Here is a 20,122-nt window from a genome sequence, read left to right as displayed (position 1 = left end):
AGCGACAGAGCGTAACTATAGTCAAATCGACAAGGAGGCTTTAGCCGCAGTGGCCGCAGTTAAGAAATTTCATGAATTCCTGTTTGGCCACAACTTCAGAGCTAATCACGGACCACAAGCCTCTCCTGGGTCTGCTTTCTGGAGACAAGCAGACTCCCCAAGTGTTGTCTCCCAGAATGACGAGGTGGACCTTGTTCCTGGCGGCTTATTCGTACAAGCTCATCCACCACCCAGGAAAAACATTAAGCCACGCAGACGCCCTCAGCCGCTGCCCCTGCCAGCTCTAGCGGAAGACCCGGCCCCGGTCCATGCCATCTTCGATGTCACTGAGCTCGACCTTCCTGTCACCGCCCTCGACATCGCCACCAAATCCAAGACGGACAAAACCATCGCCCAGGTACTGGACTGGGTGAGGAGGGGTGGCCGGGCTCTAACCTCGCAGCCGAATTCACACCTTTTAAGACCCGTCAACAGGAACTGTCTAGCATACAGGGCTGCCTGTTGTGGGGCACCCGGGTTGTCATCCCGGCCTCACTTCGCACACCAGTCTTAGAGGCACTACACGAGGGCCACCCGGGCATCGTCCGGATGAAGGCGTTGGCGCGGAGCTACATCTGGTGGCCTGGCTTGGACGACGACATCGTCAAGTGGGTAAGCTCATGCCAACCCTGTCAGGAATCCAGACCATCCCCTCCAGTCACCACCCCCACAAAGGGGAGAGCGCCACATTGACTTAGCGGGTCCAATACACGGCAAAACCTTCTTGGTGGTCGTGGATTCATACTCTAAATGGATCGATGTGGCCCAACTATCCACGACCACCACGCAAGCAGTTACCAAGGCTCTAACCCGCCTATTCGTAACACACGGGCTACCTGATACCATAGTTTCGGATAATGGCCCCCAGTTTGCCTCAACAGAATTTAGCCATTTTGCCACAAATCTTGGCATCCGACACATCTTCATGGCCCCCTTCCATCCTGCCAGCAACGGACTGGCGGAGAGAGCCGTTAGATCCACAAAAGAAGCGTTAGCCAGATTCAGCAAAGAAGATTGGCATCACAGACTCTCCCGCTTCTTGCTAAGCCAACACTCAACCCCTTGCATGGTCACCAACAAATCCCCTGCTGAAATTCTGATGGGTAGACGCCTAAGAACTGTGTTGGATAGGCTCCACCCTCACTATTGCCCAGACACCCCTCTCACTTCAATGACGGGGGTCAGAGATTTTGTCTTGCAGGAACATGTCTTTGCAAGGAACTATGCCGGAGACCCACTTTGGATTCCAGGAGTGATAGTAGCCATCACCGGTCCCAGGTCGTACGAGTCCAGCTGGAAGACGGCCGCATCTGGAGAAGACACCTGGACCAGCTAAGGAAGCAACAGGGTACCTTCGCCAGTGCCGGATCATGGGCTCAGGTCGACCCCAGGTGCCACACCAAACGCTCATCGAAGACCATGCCAGAATCTCTTCGCCACCACCACCCGGACCAAGGAGCAGGCAGTAGACCGGGACTGCCCAATGGGTCCGCCACCTGAACCAGCAGACGGGGCCACGACATCACCGACCAGAAGCAATACCACCGGCACCTGTGCAAAGTCTCAGAGCAAGGCTGCACACTATCACCAACCGTCACCTGGTTCTTGAACTCTGAGACACTTGGTAACTCACTGGAGCTACGTCGCTCAGGGCGCCAGCACAACCGCCCGCTTATTTAAGTGACTATGCGTGTTCGCATCTGGGGGAAGGGGTGTTATGTCCTGGAACTGCCAAGGAGTCCCCACCCAGGTCCACTCACTCATGTGCGGGCGTTTGCTTTCCCCATTCCCATTGGCTGGCCTCCCCAGCAGCCAGCTATAAAAGCAGGCTGCAGGGTCCGGCCAGTTGCTGATCGCTGTGAGCCTGCTGCCAGGCAGGGCAAGCACATTCAGTCCTTTATTGCAAAATAAAGTATTGTTGCACTCATGCTCTGGTCCAGCCTCTCATTGCTCAAACTTAACAGAATACCTATTCGATCTAAGGCAGGGGTGTCAAACTGAAGGCCTGGGGGACGAATCCGGCCTACAGGGTGCTTAGATCTGACCCATGGAGCCACTCTGGAAACAGTGAAGGACCGGCCTCTGCCAGTGGAAATGGAGCTTGGGAGGGTTGCATGCAGGCCCTCCCAAGCTCCATTTTGCTGGTAGAGGGTTGCAGGAGGCCATTGCAGCCCGAAAATGGAGCTCGGGAGCCCATTTTCTCTGGCAGATTACTTGGGCCAACCACAGGTGCCCCCAACATGAGTAATGTCAAGCTGGCCACACCTATCCTGGCCACGCCCACCTCGGTCCCCCAAGGTCAAACACAATCCTGATGCAGCCAGTGGTGGGATTCAATTTTTTTTACTACCGGTTCTGTGAGTGTGGCTTGGTGGGCATGGCAGGGGAAGGATACTGTAAAATCTCCAGTCAGAGGTGGGATTTGCCGGTTCTCTGAACTACTCAAATTTTCTACTACCGGTTCTCCAGAACTCGTCAGAACCTGCTGAATATCACCTCTGGATGCCGCCCTCAATGAGTTTGACACCCCTGGTCTAAGAGAATGTTACAGACCCGTCTCCTTCAAAAAAATGTATAAAGCAAAGCTTTTCTTTACCAAATTGAATGAGAACTCGAGGGAAAAAGTGGAGGAGAATTGTTCTGCCTGACTAAAATAACCATTTTCCTCCTTTAATAGCTTTTTTTGCTACCTTTAGGAAATTGAGAGGAGGAAAAGGATTTTTAATACCATCATGGTCAATATGAGTAGACTTCATATGACCTTGTACAACAATCCCCCTCAAATTTCTATATATAGGTTAAACTTCTAATTTATTTTCCTTTCCTTCTTCCCTCTATTCATCAAATAAAAAAACAAAGTCCATATAAGGTAGAAGTTATACACCATATACTACTCGTCGCAGTGATGCTGCAAGACTATCAGGGGAAATTTTGAACATAGTCAAAAATGAAACTAAAACTCTTAATCAATACAAGAAGTATAAATATTAATGTGTGATTTTCAGATCATTTAGTTCAGTGCCACAGCTTCCAATATATCACCACCACTTCAAAATCTTGTCAGCTTCTCTGGAAAATACATACATCTCTATATTTCTGCAGCCTGAGATATATAGAGAGATATATCTCTCTATAGATAGAGAAAGATAGGTGAAGTAAGAATCTAGTAAACATCCTTGTTTCCCTCAAGAGCCATTCTTGCTAGAATGGTTTCTCCTCTAACTCTTGTTTTTCCTTTCCAAAAATGTCAGTTTTATGAGTTGCTGCACAAACTAGGCCACCATACAATAACAGCTGCTACAGGGACTATTTTTTTAATCTTCCTTATTAGTATTATTATCATAATTAGTTGGACAATCAGTCAGATGTTTAGACTGGATTTGGCATTTTTACCCACCTATAATGTCTTTCCCAAGGACCTGGGAAATATGCTGGTCTTAAAGGTATAAACACAGGTTGTAAGCTATTCCAAGTAAAGCTACCTTTTGCAATTGACTAATGGTGATTTTTGTCAATGCCAATGGTATGCAAGTGGTGCTCTAGCTGTTGAGGGAATGTATCCAAGGTGTCTATCACTATTGGTACAATCTTTGCTTTGGCACTATTGGTACAATCTTTGCAGTCATTCTACTTCTACTTGCAATTCTTTGTATTTTGTGAACTTTTCCAGTTCTTTTCTCTTCCATTGTTTCCAGGTACTTCAATATTCATTATCTAGCCTTTCTGTCTTTCTTATCGACAATTATTAAATATGGATTATTATGTAGCAGCGGAGCATCCATTTGTCCATTTGAATTCTAAAGCTCCAACTTCTTCATTATCTATTGACTTATCTATCTTGCTTAAAGGCAAATGATATTTCTTACAGATCTTCCAATGCGCTGTTGTTCCTACTTTGTTATGCCATTGTTTGTAGTCAGTTTGAACAATCTTTCAAAAAACAACTATTTCTTCAGTTTCTTTGCAGAATAAGCACTTATTATCTGTCACTCCCTTCTTAATTCTGGTATACATTTCTTCTTAAGAGTCTTCCTTGTAGGCCAGTTTGATCTCTTCAATACTTCAGTACTAGAAGCCTTCATGATATATTAGCTTCAATGCATCTTCTTCAAAGTCCTTCAGATATTGTGAATAGGCATCCAAATTTCCTTTTTATGAAATGTCAATCATGAAGTTGATCACATACATGAAGAAAAGAAATTTGGTCAGCTATGAGTTGACCAAAACAAGAACACCACATTTATTCAGGATAATACTTGTACTAATGGTTACTCCATCAACATTGCCTGTGGAGAATTCTGGGTGTCACTTGGCATGGCTGTGTTACCAATGAGATTTTCCAGTGGAGTTGATCCAGGAAATTGCAGGCCATTGTGATGGAACATTGAATGTGCCCAGCTGACTATATTTTTCACTTGCCAGAAAATTGATACCCCCAAAATGTGGTACAATTGAGCTGCCAGAGGGAAAGCGAAGAAAGCAGGAATAGACAGTGCAAAATTGGCATTGGACATTTAAAGATGACTTACAGAAATGAGAAGATTCCAAAGATACTGCCATAGATAGGGTTCATTGGAAGAAACTTACTGTCCTATGCACTTTGCATAAAAGGAACAGATGAGGAGGAGGAGGAAGAGTGGTACAATGCAATGTTTTGAATTATCTTTTGGCAACGACAAGGTCCATTATTTCTTGCATAGTGGAGACATCTGGGAGAGATAAATTCATCCTTTAGATTGAGAAGATGGCCATAATCTAGGGAGATCTGGCTACAGAGAAAAGCCTAGGGAGCACCCTCCAGCTAACTACACCAATCAAGATGGTTAAGGCAGGTTTTCACTGCCTCAGGAAGAAAGTCGAGATTAATCCACCTGCCTGGAGGCCAATGTGGAGGAGTCTTAAGTTCAGAAGAAGCTAATGAAAAGTGACTGAGAATGCAGCAAATGTTAACTTGGTGAGTGTGTAGAAAGTTAGTACCCACCCTCTCCTAGAAAAATGAAATAGTCTAGGAAATATTTAAAAGGCAGAATATTTCCACTGAAAGGGAAATAAAAATCTTAAAGAAACAGAAACTCAGCCTCAGCTCCCTGCCCCCAGCAGATATTTTGATGCCAGCTTATCTACAAGACCCAGCCTATCTATAAAAGAAAAGACCTTCACCCTCCAGGATATAATAGGATTATATATCAGCAGAACTCACCACATAGCACAACCAAGCCCCTCCATTGCATCACCCAGCAAGATTCAACCAAGCCTGGAACACAGACAACCTACACAGTTAACTAAACCCCTGTCCCCTAGGAGTCTGACAATAGAATACATGGTCTTTGCCACAGGAACAGGAAGCTCAAGTTCAAAGCCCAAGCGAGGGTATAATACTCACTCTACATTCCATGTGTTCAGCTGCACCAAGACCATGTGCTTAATGGTTCTGCTCCATTAAACCATCTTTCCAATCAGCCTCCATGTTTCTGGTGTCTTTCTCCCCACTTGGAACTGAACCAGATGGATGTTTCTTCCAACAATTGGAATATGTTTTATATTGTATTCTGCTTTTGGGGCAGAGGTGGTATTCAGCAGGTTCTGACCAGTTCTAGAGAACCGGTAGCGGAAATTTTGAGTAGTTTGGAGAACTGGCAAATACCATCTCTAACTAGAGATTTTACAGTATCCTTCCCCTGCCATGCCCACCAAGCCACGCCCACAGAACTGGTAGTAAAATATTTGACTCTCGCCACTGTTTTAGGGGTCCTATTTTAATCACTGTAAGCTGTCCAGAGTCATGTACTTGAAATGGATGGAAGGAAGGAAGGAAGATTAAAGTATACCTACTCAGTAATTTTATTCATTTTGCTTACGTTTTCACTACTCCTTCCTTCCTTTCTCCTTCCTTCCCACCTTCCCACCTGCCTGCCTTCTGATTTTTTTTTCTGACTGATACTTTTCATTTTAGTTTTCTAGATTCCTTGCCTATCACATTTCTCCAAGGGGGAAGGGCATTGACAGTCACAACACACCAACCCAAAATAGCAGGCTAAGTCATCAACCTTATTTATAGTGGAGGCAGGATACTCAAAATTAAGGGTGGGCATTATATGGAACATGTGCTTTCTTTGAGTTTTTTTTTCTTTTTAAATCCATCTGGGATGTTCTCTAAAAACATTTCAAGTTGGCTGCAATTTGAAGGAACAAAATATGAGCCAATTTTAAGTGTTTCCTGTTTTGTCAAAATAAAACTCAACATGTTGTCAGTGATTCTGCCATAGGGAATTTTTTTTTTAAAAAAACACCCGTTGTTCCTTTCTTTCACTCTAGGGTTTGAAGAGAAGGTAGAATGGCAATTCATGCAGTGTCACCAGCTACCTTGAGTTCAAGTTCAAAGTACAACTGTATCTTCTTTCTTTTACCCTGTGGATATGATAACTGAAAGGTTGGGATAAAAGATTATAATTCTCTCTCTCTCTCTCCCCCTCCCCTCTCTCTCAGAAAAGAACACAGATATCTTAATCTCTCTTACACACCTTTTCAATCAATCATCTCTGCCAGGCTAAAAAGAAATCAGGGCAGAAAATGTCAGCCCATGTTTCACAAATGGGGTTTCTTTCGAACTATCCAACCAACAAAATAAATAAATAAAAAAACAACCCTTTTCTTAATCTAAGTTGTATATGCCTTGCAGTGAAATGGGGCACCAAGCAAATTTAATGAATAATAGCAATAGGTACCTTGAATCAGTGGTGGGATTCAAATTTTTTTACTACCAGTTCTGTGGGTGTGGCTTGGTGGGCATGGCAGGGGAAGGATACTGTAAAATCTCTAGTCAGAGGTGGTATTTGCCGGTTCTCCAAACTACTCAGAATTTCTGCTACCGATTCTCCAGAACTGGTCAGAACCTGCTGAATGTCACCTCTGCCTTGAATGCAACCCTGAAACAACCACTTGAATACAACCGGCGTTGACAAATTCATCACCGGTCAATTGCAAAAGGCTTTACTCCAGACAGCTTACATCCTGTGATGATATCTGTAAAACCATCAAACACCCATATTCTGCCTATTCCATGGCCTTTGAAAGGTAGGTAGGTAGATATTCTGAACATTTGGTTGGTTGTGCAATAATAATAACTGGGAGAATGGAAGGAGTTATATTCCCTGCAGTCATCTGGTCATTGAGGTCATTTGGAGATTTATCTGTGCCCTCACCTGCTTAGTGCAAAGGGATGTGGAACTTCTTGGAACTGCTGAAAGGACTGAGATGTAAACAGATTTTAAGCCAGTTTTGACTCCTGATAACTACATAGACAAGTGGATGCAATTTCTTGGAAACATGTTCAAGGAAACATCTTTGAAAGTAAAGTTTGGGGTTGTCCCTGAAGATCACCTAGAAGTTTCAATGGGTCTACAGTATGATGGTGTGAGCAATACAGTATATGCATAATTCTTGTGATGTATGTCAATCTAACATCTCTTAGTATGTAAGCTGTCTTGGCTGCTTGAAGGTATATTTCAAGGTGCTACATTACACTCAATGAGTAGCACATTATCTAAACTACGTCTCTGCTTTGCAGCTACATGTATTGGTAGGCATACGGTGATAAGCTAATAACTACGAAAATAAAATAATGCATCCCTTTTCAATCCTGCCAAAAAATACTCCACAATTATAAAATTCTGGGAAAATAAAATCATAGCTGATAGCAGGCATCTGTTAAAATCTGCCAGTCCTTTGCAATGAGACCAGTAAAAGTGCCATGACTGAGTTATTAATTTTCATCATCCTGTTTCTTTGTATGTATTTTCCTGTTCATCATATGCAAGTCTCCTATCAATAATAATCCATAAACCTTAATTACACATCTGTGTATATATTTAAGAAATTAGAATATAAAAAGAAATCAGCAGTGACTTATATATGAACAAAATGGCACAGTCTACCAAGCACGGCACATTACTGTACAACTAGCAATGCATCAGGTCTGCTATTATTTGCAGCACCAAAATTTAAATAAATGATAGATGTTTGTTGAGGGATGTGTTCACATTTATCAAACAATGTACATGTTTAAAGATAGCTGCCTTCTGCAAATCACATATTAATGACAACTGGATTTTTAAAAGGAAAAATCTCTATTGGGGACATTGTGTGCAATGATCTCTGTAATACGGAGAAGTATATTCTACCATAAATGCAGCTTTTAATGTTTTATTTATTTGTATTTTTAATTGAAGATGCAATTAGGTATTTCAGCACTCTGTCTTATACTGAGAATGGTTAGAATGGGACCTATTCTTGCTATGGCTTCTTGTTTCTTCCCCAATACTTTGTTCTTTATTACTTGAAACATTTCACTAAAATTAGTGAGGTAAAAGGATTGAAAATCTGAATATTAACCAAATGAGCTGACTATATAAAGGAATTTTTTGGACTATAGTTAGAGCTGCTTAACAAGACTTAGACTGTTCCTCATAACCATGGGACAAAAATCTATGTTGGTACAGTTGTTTTGTGTTTGTTTAATTTTTCTAGGATGTAGTTTTGCTCTCATAAGCATATATTTGGGTAAAACATACTAGAAAGGAGGAAGAAGGAAGCCTTGTGAATTAAGTCTGTGTAATTTTTTTTTTCTCAATCTGACCTTCTAACCCAGGGGTGGCCAACCTTTTGGACCTCAGGGACCACCAAACTCATAATTTTAAATCCCACAGACCAGAGACCTTGGAAAAATCCCCAAAAAAGCCTGCAGGAAAATTCCCATTTTCCTACCAATAGATCACTCTTTATTTGAGATCACAGGATACCATCTCCAGCTCCATTCTCATGGGGAGAGAGAGGGAGAGAGAGAGAGGCTTTTGGCTTCATGAAAGGAAAGCAGCAGAAGCAGCAGAAATCTTTCTTTCTCTCCCCCAAACTCTGCCAGAAATGAGTCTTTGTGAGACTTGTTGCAAATGGCACAGCCTCTTGGAGCAGGATGCCTTGCAGGGTCCCAAAGACTCATTTCTGGTGGAGTTTGCAGGAAAGAAAGAAAGGCTTTTGTGGCTTTCCTTGAGTGCAGCCAAAAGGAGAAGAAAGAAGCAGCCTGGTGGCCAGTCGAGGCACATGGGACAAGTGGGGCAAGTTCCCCCCCTCTGCCCTTTTCTCCCTCCCCTCACCACCTCGTGTTGTCGCAATGCAAGCCTTGTGTTCTCACGGCCCAAGTGGGCGACGCAGCCAAGTGTTCCCATGCAGCCTGGATTAATTGCTCTGGGGGGCGTGCTTTGGGGGTGACATTGCTCTGTGGACCACCAGAATTTTCTCACGGATCACCAGTGGTCCCTGGCCCACTGGTTGGTGACCACTGTTCTAACCTACTGGTAGTCGGTCTGAAACTTCCAGAGTTTCCATTCAGCAACACTATTAGCCAACAGATACAACAGCCACCTTGCAAATCATTGTCATGATGAAATGAAGTAGCTGGTTCAGGCCACAGATCACAAGAGTAGCAAGGATAAGCTTGTCCCAATTTGCCACCCCTTCCATTTTGTCATATGAAGTAGATGATCATTATACTGAATGGTAAGGATGGCCTTGGCTCCTAACATTCACCCCACACTTGATCTATTATACCAATACCCTCTTTTCCAGGAAGAAGGTTTTAAAAAGTCTGCTTTAAATTTGAGGGCTCCCCCTCCTACGTCCTTTTACCCTTTCTGTGGCCTAGAGAAACGATTCATTTTCAAGGACTTATTTGGAAGGATTCCCCACAAAGTAACACCGAAAGGAGACCTAGTTTATTCACCTTTGAAGTATGAATCAACTCTCTGGGGATTAACCTGCCCTTCAGGGCATGTTCACTGGCAGAGAAAACCTCATAAATTATCACCTTAGAAATATACAGGACAAAATTAACATTCAGTGATGTCCCTAATGTTCTGAAAGGCCTTTTAAACACTTCACCTACAAACCTCAAGACGAATAGCCATACTTATTGATGACCATAAAACAGGGCATGTTTTCAATTAATGGCAGCACCAGGTTGTTTTCTGAATTCATTATTTAGATTATTTTCTCCCTATCCTACTTTCTTTGTGTAGTGATAGAATATGCAGAACAATTAGTGATGTGCAGGTGGATAAAGGCTGAGTTTGTCTGTAGAATCTATGAAACTATGAGTTCCAAATGTAGCTATAAAAAAAGAGACTGACATCACGATCTCTGGAACTTCAACCGTATTATCCACTAAGCTTTCATTATAAAAGAAGAGACAGACATCACGATCTCCAGAACTTTTACATACACACACACACAGAGAGAGAGAAGATGTAAATGCACCAACAATGGAAGTTTTTAAAAAGATGTTGGATAACCATTTGTCTGAAGTGGTGTAGGGTTTCTTGCCTAGGCAGGGGGTTGGACTAGAAGATCTCCAAGGTACCAACTCTGTTTATTCTATTCTATTCTATTCTATTCTATTCTATTCTATTCTATTCTATTCTATTCTATTCTATTCTATTCATCTATATTGGTTTGTCCAATGTATGTGCCCAGCCACATACATTGGACAAACGAACAGGAGAATAAATGCACGCATCGCACAACACAAAAACGCAGTCAGAAGAGAAGAAAATACTTCCTCCCTCTTCCAGCACCTTAAAGCCACAGGACATGAAATTAATTTCAAAGGAACCAAATTAATATCCAACACTGAACACTCCAGCAAGAGAATAATCAGGGAAGCCATCAAGTTAGAGAAACACCCCCATAACATGAATAGACAGGATGATACCTCCTGCCTACCAGACATCTGGAAGCTAGCCCTCACCAACAAATGAGTCCCAGCCACGAAAACCAACACCAGGCCCAAAACAACACGGGACACCACCGCCAATCCCCCTCATCAAAAGACCCAGGCCCAAGCCCATCCTATAAACGAAGGACAACCACCATCCAGAAAACAGACCACGGCTGCTTCGCCAGCTGTCGCACCCCCCAACCCCAAAACCAAACAAGCTGACACACGCCAAGAACACAGACCCAGACCCCAAACTCGAAGCCAGACTAAAGCCCAGAATGCTACATCACAGCCATCCGCTCAGGATATCATATCAAAATACTCAGGAAATTACACCACAAGAACTCAAGAAGTTGCAACACAGCAAATGACCCAGGATATCACAACACAAGACCAAGGATACCACAGCAATAAGTCTCACAAGGTCATCACACACCCCATTACCCAAGCCGTAACTACACAGGAGGAAAATGGAAAAGAGATCAAAACACAAACGACCCAGGAGATTACAATGCAGGACCCAGGATACCACTACAAAAGAACTCTCAAGCCCATCACACAACCCATTACCCAAGCTGTTTAAACACCAGAGGCTAATGGAAAAAAGATCACTACAAAACAAACGACCCAGGAGATTACAGCACAAGATCCAGGATATCTCCACAACAAAACTCACAAGGCCATCACACAGCCCGTTATACCAACATCAACTCCATCAACCAATCAAGAGGCAGCAGCTTGGCCAACCAGCCCAGCATACCAGCCCCCACCATCAGTATTTATAGAGAGACGGCAGCTCTGATCACAAATCTTGCACTGGCACGAAGCCGAAAGCACCAGCCTGAGTATGGCGAGTGGGACCTCGCCGAAACGTCACCAAGATATTCTTAATCTTACATGGGAAAAGACCTGAACACACCTAGACCTATATATATATGTGTGTGTGGATCTTTGGTTGTTCGGGTTTTCTCCCGCGTAAGATTCGAAGTATCTAGGCAACGTTTCGATGAAGTCTCATTCATCATCTTCAGGCTTCTGTCTTCAGCTCTGTGCTTCTCAGAGTGATGTGAGATTGCAGCTGCTTCTTCCTTTTAACTGCTAGTGGGGGTGGGACTTGATTGGGTGGGGGCTTGGCTGTGTTCTGATTGGGTGGGTGTGTTCTCATTGGTAGCCAAGTGAGAACACACCAATGAGAACACACCCCACCCAATCAGAACACAGCCAAGCCCCACCCAATCAAGTCACACCCCACTAGCAGTTAAAAGGAAGAAGCAGCTGCAATCTCTCATCACTCTGAGCTGCACAGAGCTGAGACAGAAGCCTGAAGATGATGAATGAGACTTCATCGAAATGTTGCCTAGATACTTCGAATCTTACGCGGGAGAAAACCCAACAACCAAAGATCCACATACAAATACCCATGAGAACCTCAGAAAAAAAATATATATATATATATATATATATATATATATATATATATATATATATATATATGCCCTAAGCTTTATGGTCTCCCAAGATACACAAAGAAGGAACCCCACTCAGACCAATAGTCAGCTCCATAGGCTCACCTCTACAAAACCTGGCCAAATTTCTCACCAAATAACTACAACCCTATGCAGAATCCATCAACTCACATGTAAGAAACTCATTCCAGTTCATCGAGATCATAAAAAACAAAACTTACAACCCAGCGACCTACTAGTAAGCTTCGATGTCATATCCCTCTTCACCCAAGTGCCAATAAAAGAAGCCTTGACAGCCATCCAAAACAAATACAACCCCCAAGCACATCCTAGATCTGACCAACCACTGCCTATCCAATACATACTTCACCTACAATGGACAAAAATACAAACAAATAGAAGGAGCACCCATGGGATCACCCCTCTCACCTGTCATCGCAAACCTCTACATGGAACACTTTGAAACACAAGCTCTAGAAAAATACGACCACAAACCCAACCTCTGGCTCAGATACGTAGATGACACCTTCATAATCTGGCCACACGGGAAAGAAAAACTGAACAACTTCCTCACACACCTCAACAGCCTACACCCCAAAATACAATTCACCATGGAAACAGAAGCCAACAATCAACTTCCCTTCCTAGATGTCTTGGTATACAAAAAATCCAATGACTCCCTAGGACACGCCATCTACCAGAAGAAAACACATACAAACCGCTATCTACACGCACTCTCACACCACCACCCAGCACAGATCAATTCCGTGGCCGAGACACTCATCTCCAGAACAAAATGCTTAGCCGATGAACAACACCAAAAAACCGAACTACACACTCTCACCAATGTACTTACAGCCAATGGATTCCAAAGAAAGAAGATTACCCACCTAATCCAAAAAGAAACGCCAACCAAAATCCAAGACAGAGAACAAGAAAATGGCAAAGCCCTCCTCCCATATATCAAAGGCACTACAGACAAAATCAGCAAGATCCTCCAAAAACACAACATTAAAACAGCATTCTGCACAAACAAAAATATCCACCATCCTAAGAAACCCCAAAGACAAAATCGAATTAGAAAACCAAGGAGTATACGAAATCCCCTGCACTGCCTGCCCTACCACATACATTGGACAAACTAACAGAAGAATAAGTGCACACATTGAAGAACATAAGAACTCCATCAAAAAAGAAGAAACGACCTCTTCCCTGGTCCAACACCTCAAAGCCACAGGACATGAAATTGACTTTAAAAATACCAGAACTATCGCCAAAAACCGAACACTTCAACAGCAGAATAATCAGAGAAGCCATAGAGATAGAAAAACGCCCACACAGCATGAACAAACGAGATGACACCTCCGCCTTCCAGCCATTTGGAAACCCGCCCTCATGAACAGGCAGTACCTAACATGAAGAATGACACCAGACCCACACCCATGAGAGCCACACAAGATGCCACCACCACACTTCCATGTAGAAAACAGACTCACACCCATTCAGAAGATGAGACACAACCATGGACCAGAAGCTGCACTGCAGCTGCATCACTACCCACTTCAAACCCCTCCGAGCCATACATGAAGCAAACCGACACCCACTATGAAGATGCAGCACGACCACGAACTCGAAGCCAAACAGCAAGATCACAGCTAACCAACTCAAATCCCCAGCAACTAAGACTAACCTGAGCACAACCAAGCTCCCACCTGAACAGAACACACCTCCAACCAATCAGAACACGCCAACCCCCAACCAATCAGAACACAGCCAAACCCCTACCAATGAGAACACACCCCCACCCAATCAGAACACAGCCAAGCCCCCACCCATTCAAGTCCCACCCCACTAGCAGTTAAAAGGAAGAAGCAGCTGCAATCTCACATCACTCTGAGAAGCAAGAGCCGAAGACAGAAGCCTGAAGATGATGAATGAGACTTCATCGAAACGTTGCCTAGATACTTGAATCTTACGCGGGAGAAAACCGAACAACCAAAGATCCACATACAAATACCATGAGAACCTCAGAAAACATATATATATATATATATATATATATATATATATATATGTGTGTGTGTGTGTGTGTGTGTGTGTGTGTGTGTGTGTTTTCTTAAGTTTTGCGGGTACTTACATGTATGTTATTCAGCTTTGTTAGGGTATTTTCCCACGTCATTGTAGTTGTGCTTTTAAAGTTGTAGCAATGTTTTGGCAGAATCTCGTCTGCCATCATCAGGCTTCTGTATGAGAATCTGTCTGAGATTCTGCCAAAACATTGCTACAACTTTAAAAGCACAACTATAATGACGTGGGAAAATTCCCGAACAAAGCTGAATACCATACATGTAAGTACCCATGAAAACTTAAGAAAACAAACAAACAAACATATATATATGTTATGTCTCCCCTTGGAAATTCAAACGAACAAACACAAAGCAGCCGTTTCACAATCAAATCAAACTGAAGGAAAATAACAAGATAACCGGCTGGCAAAAACTGTTAGGACTCCCCTTCAAAATTCAAACAAACAGAGATCTCTTTGCAGTAACGTCCTCATTCAAAATAGTCATTTTGTTTCTGGCAAAAGGCACCAGCACAGCTGTGTCCTTTTATACCCATTAAGGCAACGTGCTAATTAACTGGCTTGCCCTTCAGATTAACGTTTCCTGGTTCTGACGTCAATCCACGATCTAACAGTCATCAGATTCAAAACTCCTAACAAGACCGATCCTTCCAATCACAACATATATATATATATACATACATACATACATACATACATACATACATACACACACACACACACACACATGCACACACACAGAGGTGGGGGGTTGGATTATATTTCCCCTAATTTCTTAATGTCACACTGACAGAGAATTATAGGTCTGGAAGTCCAGCACATCTGGAGAATAGTAATCTGTGGAAAAATACACTTTTTCAGTATTTAAATGGAAGGGAAGTAGATATGTGCCTTTAACAGTCCTGATGGAATGTTTAATCAGGAATTATGATTTTCTAGACAATCTTCTCCCTTCAGTCATTATTTAACAAAGCTTTCATGACTGTATTTTCTCCAATTACTCCTCCTAAGAATGGCTTCCCCTTCACACAGAATTTACAGGAAGTATGAATTTTGTAAAATCCAATTCACACCATAGGTAAGACTTGGATCTTGAACAGATTCAATTATAGATCGTGAGAATGCCACCATTTTATGGAAAATCCAAGGAAGACAAACTAATTAACACTAAGCTCTGAGTTGTGTGATGAGATTCTTGTCATAATATGGTAGACAGTAGTAGTTTGTTGCTTCTGAGTAGGTTGAGTTAAAAATAATTGCTTCCTGGATTTGAAGTTCTGAGGTCAGTTGGATACTGGACCGATTTTTGCAGTAGCTCAAATATGTGTGATTTAGGTCTTAATACCAAAATATATCGCCTTCTATGAAAGCCCTAGACCTGATAAATAGTTTCTGCCTTGTGCTCAGAAGCTCAGCTGCTGATATGAAGGGTTCATTAACTGAATTTGAACTGGACAGACATGGTGACTTTGCTTTTGATTTTAAATGTCTCTGTCAATTTATGATCTTGGGCTATTAATGATTCTTGCTGGAGCTTTATTGCCAGGAGACTGCACTAAAGAAAGTTACCTGACTATGATATATTGGAGATACTTAGTGGCAAAAAAAACCCTTGTAGACATGGCAACTAGGTAACATCATCAGTGCTAGACAACTAGTTAGAGAACTAGCACTGATGATGTTACCTAGTTTGGGTAATGAAACATCTGCAAGAAAACAATCCAGCTCAGAGACCATCAAAGATCCCTTCAGCTAAAAATATTCTCCTTTATTAGTACTTCATCTCTTTGCATCTATTTGGGGATTTTCTTAAGTACTTTTTTCATCTTAATTTCATTTCTGTGAGTCTGTTCACAAAAGGTCTTTTCTGCTTCACCATTATTTCCTGCTTTTTTCTTGCTGACTAACCCAAGGTCTCATCTATGACAACTAGATGAGACCTTGTACTTGTCTTACAACCACACTGAACCCAAAATTTATGTTACTAAGTGAGACAGTTGTTCAGTGAATGTTGCCCTCTTTTGCAGACTTTCTTGTTACAGTTGTTAATGAATCATTGCAGTTGTTAAGTTAGTAACATGATTCTTCAATGAATCTGGCTTTTCCATTGACTTTCCTTGACAGAAGGTCATAATAGGTGATCATATGACTCCAGGATGTTACAACAGTTGTAAATACAAACCAGTTGCCCAGCATCTGAATTTTGATAATGTGACCATGGGAATGAAGTAATGGTCATAAGCGTGGAAAACGGTCATAAGTCACTTGGTCACTTTGAACAGTCACTAAATGAATTGTTGTAAGTCAACGACTACCTGTATTTGTAAAAGTTTCTCAGAATGGTAACATTTTCCTCTCCTGAATATTTTCTGTGCTTCAACTTTCCTGTCGTATATCTGCAGGAAGTTTTAAAACAGACAGCAATTCACTGTTATGCATAATAATACGTAGAGGGTCTTTTAAATAAAGTGGGTCCTTTCTTAATTAGTTTTGATTTACCAGGAGGAGAAGTATAGCAGGGAACTGAGGCTTTGCACTAACCTTCAATTAATTCTCATAGGTAGATATGAGAACAAAGCATAAATTATACTGAAAAGTATATGGCATAAATAATAATTTCCTGGATGTATTAGTTTGGCATTCAGTTAGCAAGGGCATCCAATGCAGTTTCAACTATTATTTCTTGAAGAACAGATCTTCATTTCATACTAAAATATTTTCAAAATAGGAAGCTGCTTTTATTCCAACTAAAAGTGCTTGCTTATTTAGCCAGGTATTTTTACTGAAGATTTTCCAGCTTAGCATCTTCTTAGCTTTTGGCTGTGGAAACCAAAAATTGGGGATCTAATGATGATCTGCCTAGGAAAGTCAAGAGAAATCATCAAAATCATAAAAAAGCAAAAGTTAGAATATTTTGGACATGCAATGCAACACCCAGAAAAACATACTTCACTTAATCTTCCAGGGAAAAATTGAAGGCAAATGAGGTCCAGGCAGAAGTAGAACATCATGGCTTCAAAATCTAAGTGACCAGTTGGAACAAAACTCAGCAGCAGTTTTTCGTGTGGCTGTTGATAAAAATAGGATTGCCAACATGATCACCAAATGATCATCCAATGATGGATATGGCAGAAGAAGACGAAGACGAAGATGAAAACGAAGAAGAAGAAGAAGAAGAAGAAGAAGAAGAAGAAGAAGAAGAAGAAGAAGAAGAAGAAGAAGAAGAAGAAGAAGAAGAAGAAGAAGAAGAAGAAGAAGAAGAAGAAGAAGAAGAAGAAGAAGAAGAAGAAGAAGAAGAAGAAGAATGCTCAAACATATCAAGATTTGGGAAATGCAACTATATTCCAACTTGCAACATCTCTCAATGTTTTTTGCTGGATCCTTTTCATTAGGAATGTATAATTCCAGTCTTGATTTCATTAGTGAATGGAGACTACACTCTTTATTATTGTTAATATATTTATGTAAGAGAATATAGGTAGTCCTCAACGTATGACCCCTACTGAGCACAAAATATCTGTTGCTGAGTGTAACATTTGTTAAGTGCATTTTGCCCCATTTTACAATATTTCTTGCCACAGTTGTTAATCACTGCATTTGTTAAATTAGTATCATGGTTGTTAAGTGAATCTAGCTTCCTCATTGACTTTACTTGTCAGAAAGTTGCAAAAGGTGTTTGCATGATCCCAGGTCATTGCAATCATCATAAATATGAGTCAGTTGCCAAGCATCTGAATTTTGATTGCATGGCCATGGGGATGCTGTAATAGTTGTAAGGGTCAAAACATGATCCTAAGTCCATTTTTTCAATGCTGTTGTAATTTTGGTCACTGAATGAACTGTTGTAAGTCAAGGACTACCTGTATTCATAGCTCATATTGAACTAGTGGGATTATTGAACTGGTCTCTGAGTTTGGTTGTTTTCTTGCAGATGTTCCAAATCTAAAGGATGTGTTTTTCCTCAATTACACTACATGTGAAATTTTCAAATGCTATTTTTTGTCAAACTTCTTTACAAATATTTAAAGGGACCATATATTTTTTTAAAGGGACCGTATTTCAAAATAACTTGTTTGCAGATATTTATGTCTCATTTCTATTCTTACCTAGAAATGTCAGAGACTGTCATGCCCCTGGTGGAGTCTGATTCTGAGGAAGAGGAGGAACAGGCAACAGGGAGTGGGAGGGAGTGTGGCTCCAGAGGTGGTGGAGGAGGCTGGGGAAGGGCAGAGGCCGGCTGAGCACTCAGAGGAGGATCCAGGCCCATCCCTTATCCATCCTAGGTCACACAGGGAGGAGAGGTCTACTCAAGAGGAGATTACCATGATCCTCCTCGTGGCTTGCAGGTGGGAGCTATGTATATAAGTTTGCAACTGCTCAGTTAGAATTGCTGGAGTCAATTAATGTTCACCTTGAAAGAGGCTTATCTTTGTTGGTGTTCTTCCCATGGACTTTTCTTGGTTATTTTCCTGGAGTTTATAATTAGTTATCTCGGCTTGCTTCAGAACTCTCATCAATGCGGTTTGTTTTGGTTTTCTGTTTGCCTCATTATTTACTTTTGTGACTTTAAACTGTGCCTAATAAAACAGTGAAGTTAAGTTGAAGGCTTTACCAGACTTTAATATATGTTTGGGGTTTGGGGTTATTTTGAGAGACTACGGGTCATCACAGAGACTGAATCTGAGAAGCATAATGGTTATGCTTCATGTGGCAAAAGAAAACAAAAGATGGTGCCAATAATAATAAACACCTTAGATGAAATCCCCAAACATCTGGCACATCACTTGAACATCTTTGGCATTGACAAAATCACTATCAGTCAATTGCAAATGGCAGCTTTACTCAGAGTAGCTTAACGTAAATATATTTAACCTCATCAAACAACATCTGCCTATTCTAAGTCAAATAGGTGGATATAAAAGCCAATTCATTCTAAACATCTGGCTGGCTGACCAACCATACTAATATTTTTTTCACTTAACCTTAGTTATATGGTTAGTATAAACATGATGATTTTAAACTAAAGGATGAAATAACATGTTTCTTTACCAATATTTGTCTCCTGTTTGTTTTAAAGTAGATTAAGTAGATTTCAAGATGTTCTTACCACTTTCTCCAAAAGAAAAGTACAACATGATGTTTTGGGGTCAGCAAATGTAAGATAAATCATGGATAATTTATAATTCACTTTTTGCTTTTTTCCCCCTTTAAATTATTCTAGGGCCAATATCCATATGATTAGTATTTTGACAAACACTTCGCCAAAACTAAGATATATTACATCTACAGCATTCCACAATCTATTAGTAACATCATCGGATTAAAAAAAAACACGAAATGAGATTAGCATGGCAAGACTTCTTTTTGAGGAATCAATATCAGTTTATGATGACCATTGCATTGATTTTGGAGTTCTCATGTATCAGTCATTTGTTATCAGCCTAGATGCTAGGGTTTTACTAGTTATCAATACCAGAGTACTATTGTTTCAGTTCTTGGGATCTCTTCTATTTTCTCTTCTTGAACATAGAAAAAGATATCCTTTCTTATAGTGATCTGACACTTAGACTATTATCCAGAAACACAGCAGAACATGTATATTAAACATATTATCTGAAACTAAGAAGTTAATTAACAATCACTGCACACACAAAACCTGCATGTGGGAGGACTGAGAAATTAAAAAGCATTCTGGAAGAATGCAATGAAAAGCTTATTTGGTGTTTGCTATTTTGAAGAAAGTGCTTCTTTTCTTTAATCCAG

Source organism: Pseudonaja textilis, chromosome 4, assembly GCF_049901715.1.
Source record: "Pseudonaja textilis isolate UNSWEBS1 chromosome 4, rPseTex1.2, whole genome shotgun sequence".
Lineage (NCBI taxonomy): Eukaryota > Metazoa > Chordata > Lepidosauria > Squamata > Elapidae > Pseudonaja > Pseudonaja textilis.
Note: the sequence above shows the minus strand (reverse complement) of the source record.